This window comes from Spinacia oleracea, chromosome 6, assembly GCF_020520425.1.
Source record: "Spinacia oleracea cultivar Varoflay chromosome 6, BTI_SOV_V1, whole genome shotgun sequence".
In the NCBI taxonomy this organism is placed as follows: Eukaryota; Viridiplantae; Streptophyta; class Magnoliopsida; order Caryophyllales; family Amaranthaceae; genus Spinacia; species Spinacia oleracea.
In genome coordinates this window covers 73,145,901-73,167,587 of record NC_079492.1, presented here as the reverse complement: position 1 = coordinate 73,167,587, position 21,687 = coordinate 73,145,901, and the positions used below count along the sequence as shown (strand labels likewise).

Here is a 21,687-nt window from a genome sequence, read left to right as displayed (position 1 = left end):
AATTGTCATTTGCGTCGCACATTAAGCTATTGTGCGTGGCAAATGACTTTTTTTTTTGGCGCCTGAAAGTCATTTGCCACGCTCTATCTTTTTGTACTGATTTTTTTTGTTAGTGTTTTCGTGCTCGTGCCTATGTGTTTATGTTTACTGTGTTTTTTGCAGGAGTATCCTGACCCTTCGTTAGGGGGATGGGTGATTCCCGATGCTCGGATCTCGTATACCGGAGAGAGTGGATCCGAGATTGTGGAGACTGTCCCGGAAGACAGGGTTTTCCATGCTCCGCTCCCTGAGGGAGTAGAGGCGGTATGTACCTTTTATTTGTGTACTCTTCTTATATTTTTTTTCTTTCCTTTTTTACTGACATTCTTGTTTCAGGTTCCGGCCCGTACGGCCAATGCGATGGTAGGGGTGATCAACCGGTTGAAGTCCGCGTTGGTTCGGGCCCGATCTGCACTTTCTTGCAGGAGCCCCACTCCACTCGGGTAATGTGCCCTCTTTTTTTTCTTTTGATCTGTACCTTTTGTTTGTCTTTCCGTTACTCACCCTCCTTTTTGTTTTTGCAGACGGGGGCTGGACGAGCAGGGGCCAGCGACGTAGGTCCCTCGGGTGGGGAATGCGGTCGTGAGGAGAGAGAGAGGGAACGGCACTCGCCCCTACGGCATCGCCGTTCCAATGTGGGGGCGAGTTCTTCCGGGGAGAGGTCCGAGCCGGAGCGTAGGCGACGTTCTGTGTCGGTGGCTCGAGAGCCTAGCCCCGAGTTGCAGCCACAGTCTCATTTTTAGGGTGATTCTGGCTGGGGGTCCTCATACCACGGGGAGTGGAGTGGATGGACCGGCGAGGCTTGGAGACATGAAGCCGATGACGAGTCATAGGCTTGCCTCCTGTTTTGTATATATTCATTCTTGTATTTTGCATGTATATATATTTTATTTTTTGCGAAATTTTGGTGCAAGAATGTTTTGAGCCTTCCATGGGCTTTGCCTCAACATATTATAGCAGTACTAGCTTTCTAAACCAACGACGAATTTCGAAAAGAGAAAGAATTCCATATATAAAAAAAATGAGTTCGTACAAGAGTGCACACATATTTTTAGACTAGCCGACTACTTGGGGTATTACATATGCATGTTCACTATTTTTTTTGGTTTTTTGCCGACTCGTGCCATACTCCTTTGTTGGGCTTGTTCCTGAAAATTCTTCTGTCTTTGTTTTCATTCTATTTGGCCTTGCCCGTGCATGGGTTAGGGTATAGTGCCCTTTGTAATATCCTTTTGTCTTGATGTGCTTCATGACTTTAGTATTTTTTTATTTTTATTGGACCGAATCCTTGATAAGGATTGCCTACGTATCTTGTCAGAATCAGGTCGCGCGTAGTTCTAGCTATGATTTTTATGACGGATTTGAAAGGGGTGTTCATTACACATCTGCTACCCCCCCAAGTGTTCGTGGTTCTTTTGATGATCCAAAAAAGGAGTACGAACACTTGCAGAAGCGGGAGGATAGGTGGCAAGAGAGAATGACGCCCAAATTCGGGCGTAGGAAATATCGGCGCCCAGTCCTGGGCGTTAAAAATAAAGGCGCCCAGTCCTGGGCGCTGAAACTTTGTCCTTCGTCCTTTCTACTTTAGTGAGTTTTAAGCCGTTTGCTTAGAGTAATGCGCAGAATGCTTGCTTATGATTCTTAATGTGTTTTATTAGATGCCTTAACTCCGGACTGAATTTTATTAAATATAGTACTTTTTCAATTGGTCTAAATTCGTGAGGTTAGCGAATTCCGCTCCATCTATGTCGGCTAGTTGGACCGCTCCGCCAGGTAGGATGGTCTTTACAAAATATGGTCCGGTCCAATTAGGCCGGAATTTTCCTCGAGGGTCCGCAGTAGGTGCGCGGACTTCTTTTAACACAAAATAGCCTTCTTTGATATTTCGAGGTTTGACTCTTTTGTTGAATTGCCTTGCGATGCGCTTTTGATACACTTGCACGTGATGTAAAGCTCTCAACCTCCGTTCGTCTAAAAGGACGAGCTCGTCATACCTAGCTTGAACCCAATCGGCCTCGGGCAACTGGCTTTCTAGGACGATCCGGAGGGAGGGAATTTCCAACTCGATCGGTTGAACTGCTTCCATTCCGTATACCAAGGAGTAGGGTGTTACTCCAATGGAGGTGCGAATTGAGGTTCGATAGCACCATAATGCGAAGTGTAATTTGTTGGGCCAATCCTTATAATTTTCGGCCATTTTTTCGATTATGACTTTAATATTTTTGTTGGCCGCCTCTACCGCGCCGTTCATTTGCGGCCTGTAGGGAGAGGATTTATGATGTTTGACATGATATTTTTCGAGCAGGTCTTGGACTTCGGCCCTAAAGTGGGAACCTTGGTCACTTATGATTTCATGTGGAACCCCGTATCGACAGAATATATGTTCTTTTCTAGGAATCGAGCGACATGTTTGGCCGTTAATTTTGCATAGGAGACTGCCTCTACCCATTTAGTGAAGTAATCAATTGCGACTAGAACGTACTCGTGTCCCCCTACGCCTGTTGGTGTTACCTTGCTGATTATATCTATACCCCAGGTGGAAAAGGGCCATGGAGAAGTGAAGGTGTATAGTTCTGAGGGAGGCAAGTGGTTAAGGTTACTGAAGATTTGGCATTTTGGGCAAGTTTTTACAAAGTGATGGCAATCGGTTTCCATAGTGGTCCAATAGTACCCTGAGCGGGATATTTTTCGGGATAGCATTTTTCCGTTCATATGAGGTCCGCACACGCCGTTATGGTATTCTTCCATTAGTCTTTGGGCTTGGTTTTGGTGGACACAAAGTAACTTGATTTTATTCGGCGTGTATTTGTACAGTTCCCCCATAATTATGCTATATTGTGAAGCGAGGAGGCGTAGGGCCTTTTGTGTTCGCGGGGAGGTGTTTGGGGGGAATTCCCCACTTGTTTTGTAACGAAGGATGTCCGTATACCATGGTTCTTCTTCGGTGTTTTCAGGTTCGGAGTCTATGGCACAGCAATAAGCCGGCTCTTTCCTTCGTTCGACCCGAAGGGTCATTCCATCCCATTCATTCGGGATGTTGAGCATTGAAGCTAGCTTTGCTAGTGCATCCGCGAATTGGTTGTCGTCTCTTGGTAAGTACGTATACTCGATTTTTTCGAATTTCTCGACTATTTGGTCTAAGTGAGCTTGATATTTTGAGAGACTAGTGCTTCGGACCTTCCATCTTTTGGATATATGGTTGATTATTAGGGAAGAATCCCCGAAGACTTGTAGATGCTTGACTCCGAGGCTAACTGCGGCCTCTAGCCCAACTATGCAGGCTTCATATTCGGCGGCGTTGTTTGTGGCCTCGAAGTCAAGTTTGACGGAAATTGGTATATGGGCCCCTTCGGGACTGACTAGGAGAACTCCGACGTCGCATCCCTTCTGATTGGACACGCCATCGAAGTATAGTGTCCAATAGTCGTCTCGTATCATCAGAAGTTCCTCGTCAGGGAGGAGGTAAGCTTCCGTGGTTTCCTCATTCGTGGCATGCTCGGCCAGGAACTCTGCTACCGCTCTTCCTTTGATTGTTTTTTCTGGCATGAATTTTAGGTCGAATTCTGAGAGCATGACTAGCCACCTGGACAGGCGACCATTTAGGGCGGGCTTTTCAAACATATATTTTAAGGGGTCTAGTTGTGACACTATATGAACAGTGTGGGCCAATAGGTAATGTCTGAGTTTTTTGGATGCCCAGATGAGGGCGAGGCAGGTTTTCTCAAGTTCTGTGTATCTCGTCTCGTACTGTATGAACTTCTTGCTCAAGTAGTAAATAGCTCGCTCGGATCCATGTATACACTGTGAGAGCATAGCTCCCGCTGCAGTATCCGTGACGGTTAGGTTTAGGCGTAAAGGCATTCCAGGCAAAGGCGGGGAAAGGACGGGTGGTTTGCTTAGATATTCTTTGATTTTATCGAAGGCAGTTTGGCATTGTTCATTTCATTCGACTTTTTCTTCTTTTCTTAATTTTTTGAATATTGGCTCACAAGTCATAGTAAGCTTGGAAATGAACCTACTAATGTATTGCAGCTTTCCTAGGAAGCCCCTTATCTGTTTTTCAGTTTTCGGTGGGGGCATTTCGGTAATGGCTTTGATCTTGGATGGGTCAATCTCGATTCCTCGCGTACTAACAACATATCCTAGCAATTTTCCAAAGGTTACCCCGAACACACATTTTTGTGGATTTAGTCTCATGTTATATTTCAAGATTCGGGTGAAGAACTTTCTAAGTGCCGGGAGGTGACCGTTCCGATCTTTAGATTTGACGATCATGTCGTCTACATATACCTCGATTTCTTTGTGTATCATGTCATGGAGTAACGTGGTGGTTGTTCTTTGATAGGTGGCCCCCGCGTTTTTCAAACCAAAAGGCATTACATTGTAACAATATGTACCCCAAGGGGTAATGAAGGTTGTTTTTTATCATGTCTCCTTCTGCCATAAGTATTTGGTTATATCCGGCGTACCCGTCCATAAAGGAGAGAAGCGCGTGTTCTACGGTGTTGTCTACTAGTATGTCAATGTGAGGTAGAGGGAAGTCATCTTTGGGACTGGCTTTGTTGAGGTCTCGAAAGTCTACGCACATTCGCACTCGTCCATCTATTTTAGCTACGGGGACAATATTGGCCACCCATTCTGGGTAGTTGGAGACTTTTATGAAGCCGGCGTCTAATTGTTTAGTGACTTCTTCTTTTATTTTCAAGGCTATCTCTGGTTTGAGCCGCCGTAGCTTTTGTTTTACTGGCGTCATTTTGGGATCTAGCGGAATTTTATGCTCAGCGATTTCTCGATCTATTCCTGGCATGTCTTTGTATGACCAAGCAAAGACACCCTCGAATTCCCGCAAAGTGGAGATTAGATCGGCCTTTTCAGTGGGAGTTAAGGTGAGGCCAATTTTAATGATTTTCGGATTTTCTTCTGTTCCAATATTTACCGATTCTGTGTCCTCAATTATAGGAGTTTTGAGTTCTTGTTCACTTACAACTTTTATTAATTCGGTATTCCTCTTCTAGCTCTTTTTTCGTGCTCATTAGTGGCGAGACATTCTGCATTATTACTCGGATTTTAAGCGGCATATACTCAAAAGTTTTGTTTATCTTATTAAAGTCATGAAGCATTACATTAAAAGGATCTCCCGGAGTAGATATTTCCGGGTCTAAACTATTTTTGGGAGGGGTTACAATTTTGCTAGGTTCGGACTCGGAGTCAGACTCGGATTCAGACTCTAATTCTTCGTACATCGGACCCTCTCCCGCAGATATCTTGAACTTCATCCCACGAGCATTAGTCCATTTGAAAGTCTTGCGCCACCCTCGTTGGATTTGGTCATCTTTTGAGGGTGATGGAGCGATCAACTTAGTAGGATCGAACAATTCATCTTGAAGGGCTAATGCCATAATTTCTGTTTCATTCCTCGCTCTTTTCTTTTCTAACCCAAACAATAGCCCGAAAGCATGTGAGTTGGGGAGCGTTTTTGGCATAGCATGGTTCTTTGAGGCGAGTGGCCTTTGAGAACGTAGAGGGTCGTGTTCCAGAGCATGCATCTCTTGGGTTTGTGCGACCTCTAGGTATAGATGTTCGGGATATGCTTCTTGCATCGCGCTCCTTGATGGCTATCACGGGTAGGTATTCAGGGGCCTTGCATTATTGTTGTGGAGTAGAAGACACATTAGTTTGTTTCGTGAGTCGGTTTTTAGACATTTTACGACTACCCTTAAGTCGGACTGGTATGTTTGGACTACTATGTGTGCAATTTGAACTCTTTATATTTTCGAAAATCTTTCTGTTCGATTTATGGATCGATTGCGACAGAACGCGTGATCAATTTCGCAGCGTGAGGCTTAGGCTTAGGGGTTGGAGTCAATACTCAGAAATAATAATTGTGTGTTCTTTTTTCACGTCGAACTTGGGCTATATTTATAGAAAAGAGTTTGTGGAAAGATAGAATTGTAGATCTCTAATCCACGAGGAATTAGGAAAGAACACGTCGCAGGTAATTTCAGCGCCCCTTCGGCGCCCAGAGCCAGGCGTTGAAAATAGAATCTGGGCTGTTTTCTAAGTCAGATTCGGATTCCTAGAATCCGGAGTGTTTGAGACTTAATCGAGTCTTTTTAGTGCGTATTAACCTTGTGACGGAATGCGTCTGGGCCCGTTACGAACTCTAGGCTCGTTAGAATTTTAATTAATACGTGACTCTTATTTTCGAATCATATTAGGAATAGGATTCTCTCGTAATCTCTATCTCATTTAGGATTTATGTTGGAGTGCAACACCTAATTTTGACAGGTTTCTATCTTTTATGACTTGCCACTTTTAACAACTACCCATTACGGCAGTTACTATTTTTAGCAGGTTTCCATAAATAGCAGGTTTCTATAAATAGCAGGTTTCGGGTGAAATGAAAAGGGGTGGTCGAGATTCGTTATTTTATAGGAGATGCGTTATCAAGTGGAGATTTATGCTTTCATCATCGAACCTTCCCTTTCGGGAATGGGGACAAAAGTAGGTGTCTACAGCTACACTAACAGGTTGGGCAGATTGAGCATTTGCTGCTTGCATATTATCAAACTTATAATGTAAAGCAGTCAATTGGGCAGTTAATTGTTCTATGGAATTTAAATCATGCTTACCACCCTTGTTAGCTAGGCCTCTGGGATTCCCATACCGGGCATTATGAATGGTTATCTCCTCAATCACCTCCATAGCTCTAGGCACCTCAAGTTGCATGAATCTCCCACTGGCGGCGGAATCCAAAACAAGTCTAGACTCATTACCCAGACCATTATTAAACTGCTGAATCAAGAACCAGTCATTCAAACCATGGTGCGGGCACTCTCTCTGCAAGTCCTTGAATCTCTCCCAGACCTCGAACAAACACTCATCTGCATGTTGAGTAATAGAAATTATCTGACCCCTCAGACGAGCTGTCTTCTCAGGTGGGAAATACTTCACATAGAATGCAAGGGCCAAGGACTCCAAATTAGTAATTTTCATAGCTGCCCGATTCAACCCATTGATCCACAACTTTGCTTTCCCACTCAGAGAGAACGGGAAAAGTATCTCCATAGTCTGCTCCGGAGTCAATCCCTTTTGCTTGATGGTAGAACAGTATTGGATGAAGGACTGAATGTGAAGATTCGGATCTTCACTTACTTCCCCACCGAACTGGCGTCTCTCAATCATGTTAATCAATGCAGGCTAAATCTTGAAGGTCTCAGCTGCAATAGAAGGCATGATTGCCTTTGGTAGCACAGACACACTTGGCTTAGAATAGTCTGTAAGCCGTGGGGCAGGTGGTGGTGGAGTTTCGTCACCCATCTCTATCTCTGAAACCGAATCTGTATCTGAATGAAAAAGATTGCCAATATTATGATCAGAATCAGAGTAATTCCCACACTGTGCAATGAAAGTTCTTCGTCTACTGTAGACACCTACTTTTTTCCCCATTCCCGAAAGGGAAGGTTCGATGATGAAAACGTAAATCTCCACTTGACAACGCATCTCCTATAAAATAACGAATCTCAATTCCCCTTTTCATTTCGCCCGAAACCTGCTATTTATGGAAACCTGATAAAAATAGTAAATGTCGTAAAGGGTAGTTACTAAAAGTAGTAAGAATAAAAAGATAGAAACCTGTCCGAATTAGGTGTTGCACTCCAACATAAATCCTAAAAGAGATAGAAATTGTAAAAGGAATTCTATTCCTATCGCAGTTCGATAAAAGAGTTAACGTATTAATTAAATTCCTAACGAACCTAGAGTTCGTAAAGGGCCCAAACGCATTCCGTCGTAAATTGATACGCACCAAATAACTCGGATTAAGTCTCTTAATGAACTCCGTACTCTAGAGTCCAATCTGACAAAGAATTCTCCCAGACCCTATTTTCAACGCCCAGCCCTGAGCGCCGAAATCTTTGACGGCCAGAGCTGGGCGCCGAAAATACCTGGGACGGATTCTTTTCCTAATCCGTTTCGTATCCAAATTCCTGAAAAACTATCTTTCTACGCCACTTTTTCCTATAAATAGACCCCTAAGTTCGACGTGAAAAGAACACACAACACACACAATTATATTCTGAGTATTGACTCCAACCCTTAGCCTAAGCCTCACGCTGCGAAACTGTTCACGCGCTTTGTCGCAATCGATCCATAAATCGAACAGAACGTATCCTGTCCCATAATTGAGATTCGTTAAATAAAAAGGACAAATAGCAAAGTCAAAGTGGTTAGTTTTCTGAGAACCGTGACGCACCTCTCAAGGGTGCGTCGTAATGTGCCCCCTTCTCGATGATTTAATCGCTTTCCTCGCCCTTTTTATGAACTGTTAAAATAACTAAATCTGATTGTTCTATCACGCCTAACAAATATAATATTTTTGGGAAATTGGATTATCATGCTAGGTCCCTGAATACTATTTAAATCAGATAATCACGATCGATCTAGTATTATATGTTGCATATTGCTAAAATCAACTCAGATTAGTTTAATAGTTAACGCATGTCCCTTCAATTATTTATGTTGAGCTAGTAAGGATATCCTGCCTCTGGAGTTATCGACGAGCGAAGTACTCCTCTCGGTAGTTACAGTCCCCCGAACCCTCAATCTCTACCTTGCGGGTGTATGTTGAGAGATCCCCACACCAGGGATCACAAGGGAACCTACGGCCGTCGTGGTCAAACATAATTGCACTCCCTTTATGTCACGATAACCGGGTTTTGTCAGTTTTTCTCATTGTTGTTAAAAACTGAATGGCGACTCCTATATTACTAGTCAATTGGGTGTAAACTCACAGGAAATCCAATTACACTTGATTGAATAAAAAGAATCGTCACACCCACGAGGGACGAGGTCACGCATTAGCCTCGTGCTTTTTCGACCCCCTCACAGTGGCGACTCCACTGGGGATAGTGAAGGAAATACTCGTGCTTGTAGGTAATCAAAATAGCCGAAGGGTGAAACGATCCTACCCCGCGTTTATTTCCCCATCAAGTTGGGACGACCTGAAAATCAGCATATTAATGTGAACGGGCAGAACAGCATAACGAATCTCGGCTCCCTCGGGAGTTGGGACTAAGGATACGTTTTTTCGCCAATAGAGGGGTGCATACGCCGCGCATGTTGCCCACTCGGTACTTGTGCAGGTAGTACACCTATCCCGAACCCAATCGCTCGCTCATTAGGTCCCTCTCGCCTGCATGCCCCCTTGGCTTGCACTTGCGGGTTGGCCTCTTGAGCGAAATTCGTCTGTTGAAGACACTACCTCGATCGGGGCATGTGTTGGATCTACGATAGAAGCGGTACCAAGCCAGGCGCAAATAACTACCCATAGAATCCTATCATAAACTACATGACATGTTATTATTGCCTCATGATGAATGTTAGTTATGTGTAGCGAAATATGTGATTGTGTGTGACAAACGATCCTAGAAAACCAACGACCTTAAAAATTGCCCAAACATTCATAAACCAATTTGCCAAAGAGTTATACCGAAACACGTGTTCCGCAAACCCGAACGATCGCCACAAAAATAAGCGACACTCGGGATGGCCTGTAACGAGTCCCACAAACGCTGCACAACGCGTAAAGGATGTTATTACGCAAGCACGCAAAATCGAAGTCGACTAAACAAAAGTAGACGCAAACAGAAAACGAGAACCAGCCAGGGCGCCAGAATTTCTCACGCCCTACGCTGGGCGCTGAAGTTGCTGCTTGGCCTTCTGGTCAGGCGCAGCAGCATCGGTGCCCGCGCAAAAGGAAAATACGTAGCACAAAAAAAAACGTTCGTAAAAAGAATTGCTACGAAGGCGTAAGAAAAGCACTCGATTCTAAAAAGCGACTTATAAAAAAAAATAACTCTTTGTGTCGTTGTTAGGCCTCCTACGACGACAATGCTCGGCATCAAAACCGAACATGCTAATAATTATGAATGTCACATGGGCAAAGTATTCAAAAATAATGTTCAAATGAAGTTTTTAAGGAAAAAACAATGTTCGAATAAAAAGTAAATCCGAGTCTAGACTAGGCTATGCCAAAGTACGGTCTAAATCCTAAGTCTTAGTTGTCTTATCCATAGAATCGGTCCTAATACTTGGTGTTGTTCTGCAAGCTAAAAGGTTAAACCATATTGAGTCTCCCTTCCTAACATTTAAATCAATGAGCACCCATATGTAATTGTCATCCCTTGCTAGGAATCCACGGCCTCAATACTCTCTCTCACCAATAAAAAAGAATATATTAGAGTATTTGCAAAATGGGAACGGTCACATTCTGGAAATCATTCCCCATAGTCGCACAACCCCCAAAGTGAACCTAAGGTGCTAATACCATTGGCAAAGAAAAAAATTAATGGCCCCAAGGCTTATAATCACATTGGGTCACGACTATCATAGTCCTCTCGAGTCACTCGCTCCTTGAAATACTACTAAGTACGGACTAAAAGATTTTCCATGAATGCAACATGACAAACCATGAAAATACCAAAATCGGCATGCCATAAGGCTACCATTGGGGTAAAGCAATACACACTAAGAGAGAAGCCGCACTAATGATTCTAGTCTTGCAAAAATGAAAATTCGATCTCCCCAATTAACTACCTTGCCAACATTAAGCAAAATGGCGCATGACAAATGAACACCCAAGGGGTAAAATCTAAAGTGTCAACCAACGAAAGTTATGGTCCAATTAGCCTAAGTCTGAGAGTCGCTTGGTCAATTATTATAGGCTTACGCCATGTCATTATTTTAAGTCTAGGCCACCTCCTTGTATTCATACACGGGTTATAATCAGAAAGATTAATGAAAGTTAGAGTCTAAATCACAACTTCCAATTAAATCCCAGAAACTGGAATCTGAAAAGAAGCCAAAATTATTATCGATGTAATTCTTTCGTTAAATTTCAATAAGGTAAAAATAACATTTTGAATCTACGCTATTTACACATCTTAAGAAACGACTAAATACGCTTGCAAAGTAAGACAATTAAAAGGTCCACCCTAGGCCTATTAAAGCTAAAAGTCCACCCTAGGCCTACTAAAGTTAAAGGTCCACTATAGGCCTACCAAACGAGGCTCACTCAGTCTCGCCTCGTGACTCAAACACCACAACCATCTACCTTTTGGCCCAAATATTAAAATTTTGAAGGATTTATGTTGGGGAGAAATCCCAAGCAAAAAATAGAAAGAGAAAAGGGAGAGCGAAAAGAGCAAGCCATGAAATACTTAAAAAGAAAGAGAAAAGGGAGAGCGAAAAGAGCAAGCCATGAAATACTTAAAAAGAAAGAAAAAAGGGAGAGCGAAAAGAGCGAGCCATGAAATACCTAGCCCGTACCTCCCAAAGTGCAAAATTTACCCAAGTAAACGAAGGAAAAGAATTGAGTCAACCAATCCAAATCATAAAATTCTACGATGTCTACCCTCTCCAATCCTTATGCTCTTAGACGCCTTCACTCAGGGGTCCCTGTTCAGCTCATTTAGCCCATCCATGTTCTCATTGCCATAACCCAAGAGGCCATTACCTCGACTCTTGTTTTTGAACTTATTGTCAACCGCAAACCACGCACGGCCATTGACACGTGCGTCATACCCATTATTTCCAAAGCCCAAACCTGCTCTTACACCACCATTAGCATAATGACCATATAACTTGTTTGGATACATCTTGTTGATATACCCTTGAGCCGTCCCCATGCTACTCATCGGCCTTGGTTGATGTGAAATCATGACACTAGCTTGAGGCTGCAAATTATGAGTCCTAGCAGATATAATCCTCATGCTTGACCAATACCTATACAACTTATTCCAACTCATTCAACCCATCTCTAAAGCTGTCTTGAGTCACGAATAAAAAAGAAAACAAATGAAAAAGTACATTCTACACTCAACATTAAAAAAAAAAAAAAAATGTGAATAATAATAAAAAAAAAAAAAAGGAACTTTGCAAAACGCCTCTAAAGCTAGTCTAAAAAGAAAAAGAAGCATTTAGCGCACCAAAAAAGATCCGCCCAGAAATAATTTTCAGCGCCCACAGCTGGGCGCCGAAATCTTTAGCGCCCCAGCCTGGGCGCTGATTCTCTCTGCTCGCCAAATTTTGTCCAGAAGTGCTCGTCATTTTATCCGCACATGCACGGAAAAATAACGAACACTTGGAGGGGTACAACACGTATTCAGATATATGTACCACCAAGAAATACATGTACTCAAAAAAATATAAAACAAATTTTTGGCTTACGGCAAAGCAGCAGATTAAAAATAATAATAAACTTCACTTATTCTACCGTTTCAAACAATACGTTTCCACCTCAGAACGTACTTGTTTAAAATCGGCATTCTAAGAAACCATTTTCTAGGCTAAGAAATACGCAAGATCCGATTCCAAATTAAATCTATTTAAGGCGGATACGTAGGCAATCCATGATTCGGTCCAACCAATTTGACAAAAATATTAAAGCCTATAGAAAAACAAGAATAAAAAATAGAAGTCCCTTATTGAAATTTAATTACTTGCAATCCAAGTCGAAAGAAAATTTTAAGTCAAAAGGAAGAATCCAAGTCATCAAAATGCCAAAATTAATGAGCACACATCGAAAAATAATAAGGGCACGTACCCTTGCCAGAAGGAGCACTCACACTCCTAGGCACTTAGCCAAGACTCAAAAAGATCGCTTTGCCTCAATTGAATGGGGGCTAGCGCAAGCGTCCATGACCTCTAAAGTACTCGGCTTGACCCTCCCTAAAGCGAACTAACTCACTTAAAGACTTTCTTTCACCACTAGACATAGTCGTTCGCTTGAAGACCTTCTTTCACCACTAGACACAGTCATAATCGCCAACAAGTAGTAAAGGCAGTAAGCTTGCAATAAAGAGAATTGTTCTACGGCATCGCCCCATCGTTTCTTCGAACTCAGGGCACCCGTTCATGGTAATTCAAATGCTTGCTAATCCCCTTTGAAAAAAAAAAAAGAAACAGACATTGTGAATAGGACTTGGCACTTAACCAAGGCTCACCCTACTCAGACATATGACACGGGCATCTAAAATCGAAATCTGAAAGCATCCTTAATGGGAAGACATAATAGCAATTGGGGGCTAAAAATTGAAATGAAAGAGCTAGGGAAAGAACTAGGTATACCTTGACCTTTTGTGCAGACATACACCAAGTAAATCTAAGTCGATTTGAAAACGGTTTATATTCCCGCAATTCTGGAAAAGATGGCCCTAAAAGCCTAAAGCATATGCCAAACGGGCACAAGTAATATCTTGACGCCTGCACCCTGGCCTCCAGCAAATCCTTAGACAGCATTCCCAAAATCATAACAGTATTTTGATTCACTCAAGTAATCCTGTGCGAACCCTTCTATAAGTCAACTTACTTAGGACACCTCGGATTGTACACAGTAGGATTCGGATTTTAAATAATTTTCAAACGATTTTCAAAGACTTCCTCGAACATAATAAAGTATCGTTGGTTTAAGCAAAGTATGCGTTTATCTCAATGCTGCAAGTGAGTCAAAAGATTTCTAAATATGATTATAGGTAAAGAAAGGCACCTAGCTTTTGGTCAAGGCACACTTCAACATGTGACTACCTTGACCATGGCAATGTCGCACAATACGACATTTACAAGAAAAGTAGCAAATTACTACGCGAACGTACCTCGCACTAAATGAGTCTGGTTCAAACTATTCATGATCCATGTCACCATGAATGCATAAAGACGTATGCAAAGGATTATAGCACCAGGCCAACCCCGTAGCTACAATTGGGGGCTTGAGAAAAAACACTCTAAAAATGCTCGAGATGACGATTTTATCGGAAATTCTCGACGCTAATGCTATACACACGTCATAGGGGCACAATCCTAAGCTTTAATCGTGTAAAACGAACCTTAGGATGGCTACAACCCCTCCCGAATTCTAAAAGCACTACTTAGAATATATAAAGTCACCCCACTAACAAGGGTAACTGAAAATCACGAGTCACCAAAACTCCGATCAAACTACTGCACATAACGATCGCCCTACAAGCGCCCGTTACACAGTCTACATCGTTCCAAAGCAAAAGCGAAAGAAAAAAAAATCAAGGATAAGAACTGTCAAAATATTCCCAGAAATCATTTTCAACGCCCAGAGCTGGGCGCCGATATCTTTAACGCCCCAGCCTGGGCGCTGAATCTTTCTGCTAGCCATGTTTTGCCCAGATATAAAAATAAGAAAGAAACACCTATGAATCCTCGCATCGAACGAAGTAATAAGCCGTGCAAACCCACGCAGAAGGTGCTACACTTGTTCAAACACCTGAACGAGGCTTGATGAAATACTCCAATGCAAAAAATAATAATGATATCCCAACACCTGGAGAAATGTTCGAATACATGCGGTTAGGCCACACAAGCCTACGTCGCACCATAAGCTCAACCATCCCACGGTACAAGTCTAAAAAAGAGTGAGGCATATTGCACTAATGCGAGCACGACCAAGAGCACGTGTAAAAGAGGCAAAGACTACTTATCGCCCAAATTCAAAATGCAAGCCACACGACTTCTACATTAAGGATTCAAGGTAGCAAAACATTACCTACCACGGAAGGGATAGCTCGCACCTACACGAGCGGAACCCCAAGGCATCTTTCTCGAAGGAACCTACAAAATCGTACGCCAAAAGGAAGCATCCCAACATGCATACTTGGGGGCTCCAAGCTACGAAACAACCATAACAAAATAAATGTAGAAGCAAATGTCTGAACAATCGAAAGGGCACGATGCTTGAGCCCACTTCATGAATGGGCCTGACCCCTATCAAGCTTCTAAGCAAACTATTCAAAATCAGTCATTGCTCAAAAAAATGATTCAAACGAACTGATTAATGGACCGCACACAACGGCCACTCTATGAACGCTCGTTCGCACATACATATCATCATTCACGAACACGTACAAAAAATATAAGAGCGATCAAAGTCTTACACCTCAAGGTATGTTCCTCGGGCCATATAGACTCGCCCAACTATCACAATAACTGTACGCCTTAAGAGCAACAGTTCCTTAAAATAATCGCCCCAATGCGACAAGCACCGTAGTCCACCAATCGGCTACGGCTTCTCAAGAAAATCATCACGTTCTAAAAATAAAGAAAAAACAAAAGAAAAGAGAATACATAGAACTTCCAAGTGAAATAAACGAATGAACAAGAGGCCAACTATGTCATCAAGAGACCAGCCCAAACAACACTTTCAACGCCCCACCTGGGCGTGAATTATTTCAACGCCCAGGCCTGGGCGTCGAAAATGATCCCAGACCCAAAAAACAGCTCTGACTTCTGTAGGGCCCTGCCATATTTATTCGACTTGAAAATTGCCGATTCCTTTACTGAAAGTCGCACCTCACGGCTTTGTTAAGAGTAGCACACCACTACAAAGATCGCTCGCACTTACGAGCACAATCCCAAACACGATCAAGGACATTACAGAATGCGTATCCCGAAGGAACCTCTTTGACAAGAAATGACCGTCAAGCACGAATGCTTTGGGGCTCGAAAGAAAATATATATTATGCAAAGTAAAAATAATATTCCCAGACTACGTTGTACGAAGTCCCGTGTTTGGATGTCTCAAAAAATAAAACCAGTTTACGACCTCAAGATAAAGGTCGCCGTTGATACTTATGCATAGTCCCCTAATCAAGGACCCCAGGTAATGGCAAAATTGAGCCCAAAAGACTAGCTCAAAACCATGAAAAGGTGATGACCACGAGACTATGGTCCATCTAAACACATTGTCAACCCACATTCAGGTTGCCACTAAACTCGAGCATCCCTCGGAAGAATTCGCTCCTACAAGAATAAATAAAAAAGAAATTCTCAAAAGAAATCACAAAGAACCAAAGAAATAGGAACTTGCCCATCTTCAGTTGGCAAGATTGCGTCACAAACCGCGCGAGTTCCCAAATCGAAAAAACGAATTCAGGGATGTCCACCCTTAGCGGACAGGGCTCGCCCACCTTCAGCGGGCGGGGTCTGCGTCACTAGCCGCGCAGGTCCTCAATTTTCGAAAAATGAAATCTTCAAATTTAAAACAGGCTCGCCATCTTCAGCCGCGGGGTCTACGTCACAAACCAAGTAGGTACTTATTTTCAAAAAAATAAACACAAAACAAATTTCAAAATAGATTCGTCCACTTCTATCGGACGGGGTGTCCACCCTTAGCGGACAGGTTCGCCATCTTTAGCCGGCGGGGTCTACGTCACAAGCCGCGTAGGTCCTTATTTTCAAAAAATTAAAACAGATTCGTCCACTTCTATCGGACGGGGCGTCCACCCTCAGTGGACAGGCTCGCCCACCTTTAGCGGGCGGGGTCTGTGCCACTAACCGCGCAGGTCCTTAGTCGCTGCAGCGATAACTTTTTCTGGTTTTCCCTTTTCCAAAAGTTAAAAGGATTGGTTTTCCGTTTTTTCCAAAAAAGAGCGATGTGCTGGATTTTCCTTCGTTTTACGTCCCATAAAAACAAGGGGGTTTTCTCGTTTAGCTAGCCCTGAAAATGAGAATCTTTAAAAACATTTTTACCTCGTGATTGGGCTTGGCCAGGCCCAATTACACTTTATAGCTTTGATTTTGAAAACATCTGTAGCTACTCCCAATGACAAAGTGAGGGAGTTTCTACGCACCTTTAGATCCTTCCAATGACAAAGTGAGGAATTTCTATACTATTCGTTGATAAATCCCAATGACACGTGAGGGATATGTCGACACTTCAAGTGATGACCCTTAAGTCAAATGTTATCACTCGGGGGTCGTGAGACCCTCGCCAAAACAGGTCACCATGACTTGTGCGACGCACTCCGTCTAATACTTTGACCATCGTCTTATTCCAAGACTCAGTCAAAGTGGGGGCTAACTGTAGACACCTACTTTTGTCCCCATATCCGAAAGGGAAGGTTCGATGATGAAAACGTAAATCTCCACTTGACAACGCATCTCCTATAAAATAACGAATCTCAATTCCCCTTTTTATTTCACCCGAAACCTGCTATTTATGGAAACCTGATAAAAATAGTAACTGCCGTAAAGGGTAGTTGCTAAAAGTAGTAAGAATAAAAAGATAGAAACCTGTCAGAATTAGGTGTTGCACTCCAACATAAATCCTAAAAGAGATAGAAATTGTAAAAGAAATTCTATTCCTATCGCAGTTCGATAAAAGAGTTAACGTATTAATTAAACTCATAACGAACCTAGAGTTTGTAAAAGGCCCAGACGCATGCCGTCGTAAATTGATACGCACCAAATAACTCGGATTAAGTCTCTTAATGAACTCCGTACTCTAGAGTCCAATCTGACAAAGAATTCTGCCAGACCCTATTTTCAACGCCCAGCCCTGGGCGCCGAAATCTTTGACGCCCAGAGCTAGGCGCCGAAAATACCTGGGACGGATTCTTTTCCTAATCCGTTTCGTATCCAAATTCCTGAAAAATTATCTTTCTACGCCACTTTTTCCTATAAATTGACCCCTAAGTTCGACGTGAAAAGAACACACAACACACACAATTATATTCTGAGTATTGACTCCAACCCTTAGCCTAAGCCTCACGCTGCGAAACTGTTCACGCGTTATGTCGCAATCGATCCATAAATCGAACAGAACGTAACCTGTCCCATAATTGAGATTCGTTAAATAAAAAGGAGAAATAGCAAAGTCAAAGTGGTTAGTTTTCTGAGAACCGTGACGCACCTCTGAAGGGTGCGTCGTAATGTGCCCCCTTCTCGATGATTTAATCGCTTTCCTCGCCCTTTTGATGAACTGTTAAACTAACTAAATCTAATTGTTCTATCACGCCTAACAAATATAATATTTTTGGGAAATTGGATTATCATGATAGGTCCCTTAATACTATTTAAATCAGATAATCACGATCGATCTAGTATTATATGTTGCATATTGCTAAAATCAACTCAGATTAGTTTAATAGTTAACGCATGTCCCTTCAATTATTTATGCTGAGCTAGTAAGGATATCCTGCCTCTGGAGTTATCGACGAGCGAAGTACTCCTCTCGGTAAATACAGTCCCCCGAACCCTCAATCTCTACCTTGCGGGTGTATGTTGAGAGATCCCCACACCAGGGATCACGAGGGAACCTACGGCCGTCGTGGTCAAACATAATTGCACTCCCTTTATGTCACGATAACCGGGTTTTGTCAGTTTTTCTCATTGTTGTTAAAAACTGAATGGCGACTCCTATATTACTAGTCAATTGGGTGTAAACTCACAGGAAATCCAATTACACTTGATTGAATAAAAAGAATCGTCACACCCACGAGGGACGAGGTCACGCATTAGCCTCGTGCTTTTTCGACCCCCTCACATCTACGAAAGGTTCTTTCGTGCTCAGGATCGAATGGAGTAAGATTACTAGTACCTATGGTCCTGGGCATAGACAAAGAAACTACAAAAAGTGTGAGATCCGGTCTCAAGGAACGTGGGTTCCTTGAGAAGTAACAAACAATAATCTAGAATAAACAATCAATAACAGAAAATAAAACCGTTTCCCCGGCAACGGCGCCAAAATTTGACAGGCTAAAGTCGTATCACCTTATCAAAAATAAACCTAAGTCCACTAGCTAGGTAGCAAGGGAAGTCAGGATCGAATCCACAAGGAAACAGTGTTCTTTCTACTACTAATCGACTAATCTGTAGGGGAATACAGTTAAACATAATAACATGTGCGGAACAATCCCCAAAGCCAGGAAACATGTGTAAAGCACAGATTAAGCAAACTTACATTCGAAGCGTGTTTTCCACAATAATCTGTCAACGAACACGAACAAAGAACTCCACTTGTCGTTCCTCTACTTGGTTCACCGACACGATTAGATCCGTCTTGATAATCGTAGCTTAGACAATTGATCAAGATACTTTGCTTTTGGGAAGAACTCACTTTGGAGGCACAGAGAGAATTAGGGTTCTCTGTGTCTCTAGGGTTTGAGTAATATGAATTGTGCTAAGTTGGAAATTAGGTTGTAAGGTTATTTACATAACCTTACTAACCGACCAAGCCAAGAGGCAAGGCCGGCTAGCAAGCCTTGCACGCCAAGTCACACGGACCGCACGCCCGCGCACAGCGACACACTGCAGGCCGAAGCCCACAGCGCGCGCGCCGAGCAGCTGGGCCGTGGGCCTTGCTCGCTCGTCGCTGCTGTGCGCTGTTGCGTGCTCGCGCCCTATGGGCTGGCCTTGCTCGCCTTTGCTCGCGAGCTTGCTGGCTCGTTGGGCCTTGCACGCTTACATGCTTGGTTCGACGGGCCGGCAACTCTGATGCCCTTCGTATTCGCGATTTAATATATTTCCGATATATTATTTATCGTTTTGTATACGACGAATCACCGTCGTACGATACGATTTATTCGTGTCGCCCAGCTTACGAATATTCGCGATATGATATACGATTTCGACAAAGGTCGTATCGTATAATACGTTTCCAACTAATTCCCGAAAGGCTATTAAATGAATTTCCGATTCATTTAATCCGGTGATCTGTTACGTGTCATTGGTGTGACCTTGTAGGTTCAGTCAAGAGTAAGTTGTGAGTTCAATATCCATTAGAACTCACTGATCGGAAGCATTGCTCCAGCTAGCTGTTCCGATCACTTGATCTCACTAAATTAATTGTTCGCAATTAATCTGAACCTTGGTAATAGACTTAATGCACCTTGGGTGAAGGACATATTTCCTTCATAATCTAGACTATTGGGAAACAAGAATTGGTTGGTTTGTTTACTAAGACTACGACAATAATTAAACAATTAAGAATTCAGATATTAAAGGATCTAGGGCATAGGTTCACCAACAAATAACAATCTAGGATGATAATCAATCGACAATAATCAATAAAGTAATTAATTAGACTAGCATGCTCTCTCGAATCGATACTAATCATAGACTTAGAAGTAACGGGCTCTCGCTACGTATTAATACTAATTCCACCTATTGACACAAGCCTAAACATCAAATTGCATCGCTCGAATCTTAACTTGATATTGCTAGACTATCACAATTAAACCTGCGCAAATCTAATCGCATAGTAGAATAAACCAATCAATAGGAATCAATTACAATACCAACAATCAACAATATTCAATCATCCTTCATAATTATTCATGGATCCCCAAACCCTAGAAATTAGGCTACTCACACATATTACCAATAAACAAAGCAAACATATTAATTGAAAGCATAATTGAAATTGAATAAAAGAATAAGAAACAAGATAATACCTAAACGAAGAACGAAAGAATGGCTGATAGATTGAAGCTTCAATTAAAATAAAAGTTAAGTCTTTGACAAAAATAATTTGAAGTTCTAATACTAGGATAATAATCCGAAAATCGAAGAAGAGTTACTACTAAACACTAATTTAATATATATATAGCTCCCTTTAAACCTACGGAGAAAAACTAAGTAAAGGAAAACGGACTGGGACCGAAAACCTGGCACCCCGATTTCCAGAAACCGGACGGTTTTCGGCCCAGTCAGGTACACCAAAGGCATCAGGTAGCGAAAACCGGGGCCACAGGTTTCCCAAAACCTGCCGGTTTCGCATCTAAAGAAACTTTTCTTCACTTCTCAAAACCTGCCGGTTTGCAAAAACCGGGGCCACGGGTTTTGAGAACATTTTGACGTATTTGCCTTGAGTTTGAAACTTGAGGCCTACGCCCAACTCCTTTGGGTCAAGTTTGACGGTTGTGGCCCCTTTGAAGCCGGCTAGATCATCCCGCAATGCTTCAGGATCCGTGTAGTCATCCAGGAATGATAGGAAACGGGCCTCCAAAGATCAATTATCATCAAAAAACAGTCCTGCAACTAATAGACACTACACAACACACATTAGCACCAAAATAGGCTCCGAAGAGCTCAAATGAGATGAAAAGTGCATACGGGACGGGGGTAAAAACTATGTAAAATATGAGTGTATCAATCCAGTGCCACTGCTCCCTCAATTGAAGGCGGAATATACATTGACTTACGAATCGCTAAGAGCGACGTTTTGTTACTCCATCAACAGAGTGTGGATAGTCTCGTCAATAGAAAGGATCCCACGAGTGGAATTTTAGTTTCGACTGTGAAAGGGGTGGAGGAAAAGTGGGAGAGTGTAATCACAATAAACCAGAGAGAGAAGGAAATCTTCAGTGTGGAAGAGTGGGAATTTGTGGACCGGACGAGGGTCACAAACCATGATGCAATCCAGTTTGAAACCGTCATCTGCCCAATTCCTTTCCCAATGATTATAGTTGCTTGGAATGCTAGATTTGGGTTTTATGAGAATGTGAAGCATCTCATTAGAGAACACACACCGGATATCCTTATTCTAACTGAAATTAAAACTTTGAGGGACCACACCAAAAAAATTGTAGTTTTTCTGCCGTTTGATCGTTATGAGCTTGTTGAGCCCAATGGTTTCACTGGGGGGATTCTGGTATTGTGGAACACGGCAAATGTCGACTTTCAGTCGATAAGTGCTGATCTTCGGGCTGTCCATGGCATTGTCCAGGTAACAAACAAATCCTTTTCTTTTCCGTTTTTCCTTTCTGCTATATATGCTAGCCCGAAGTTTAAATCAAGAATTGATAATTGGTGTGACTTGGAAAATATGGCGGGGAATATGAA

At 42.5% G+C, this 21,687-nt stretch overlaps 1 non-coding gene across 1 annotated transcript; it reads left to right on the top strand.

Moving 5' to 3' along the window:
- The first annotated feature begins 6,856 nt into the window (after positions 1-6,856).
- LOC130464616 (small nucleolar RNA R71) lies at positions 6,857-6,963 on the top strand. Its single transcript, XR_008924994.1, has one exon. It is a non-coding gene; the product is annotated as a small nucleolar RNA R71 (small nucleolar RNA).
- Positions 6,964-21,687: the final 14,724 nt, after the last annotated feature.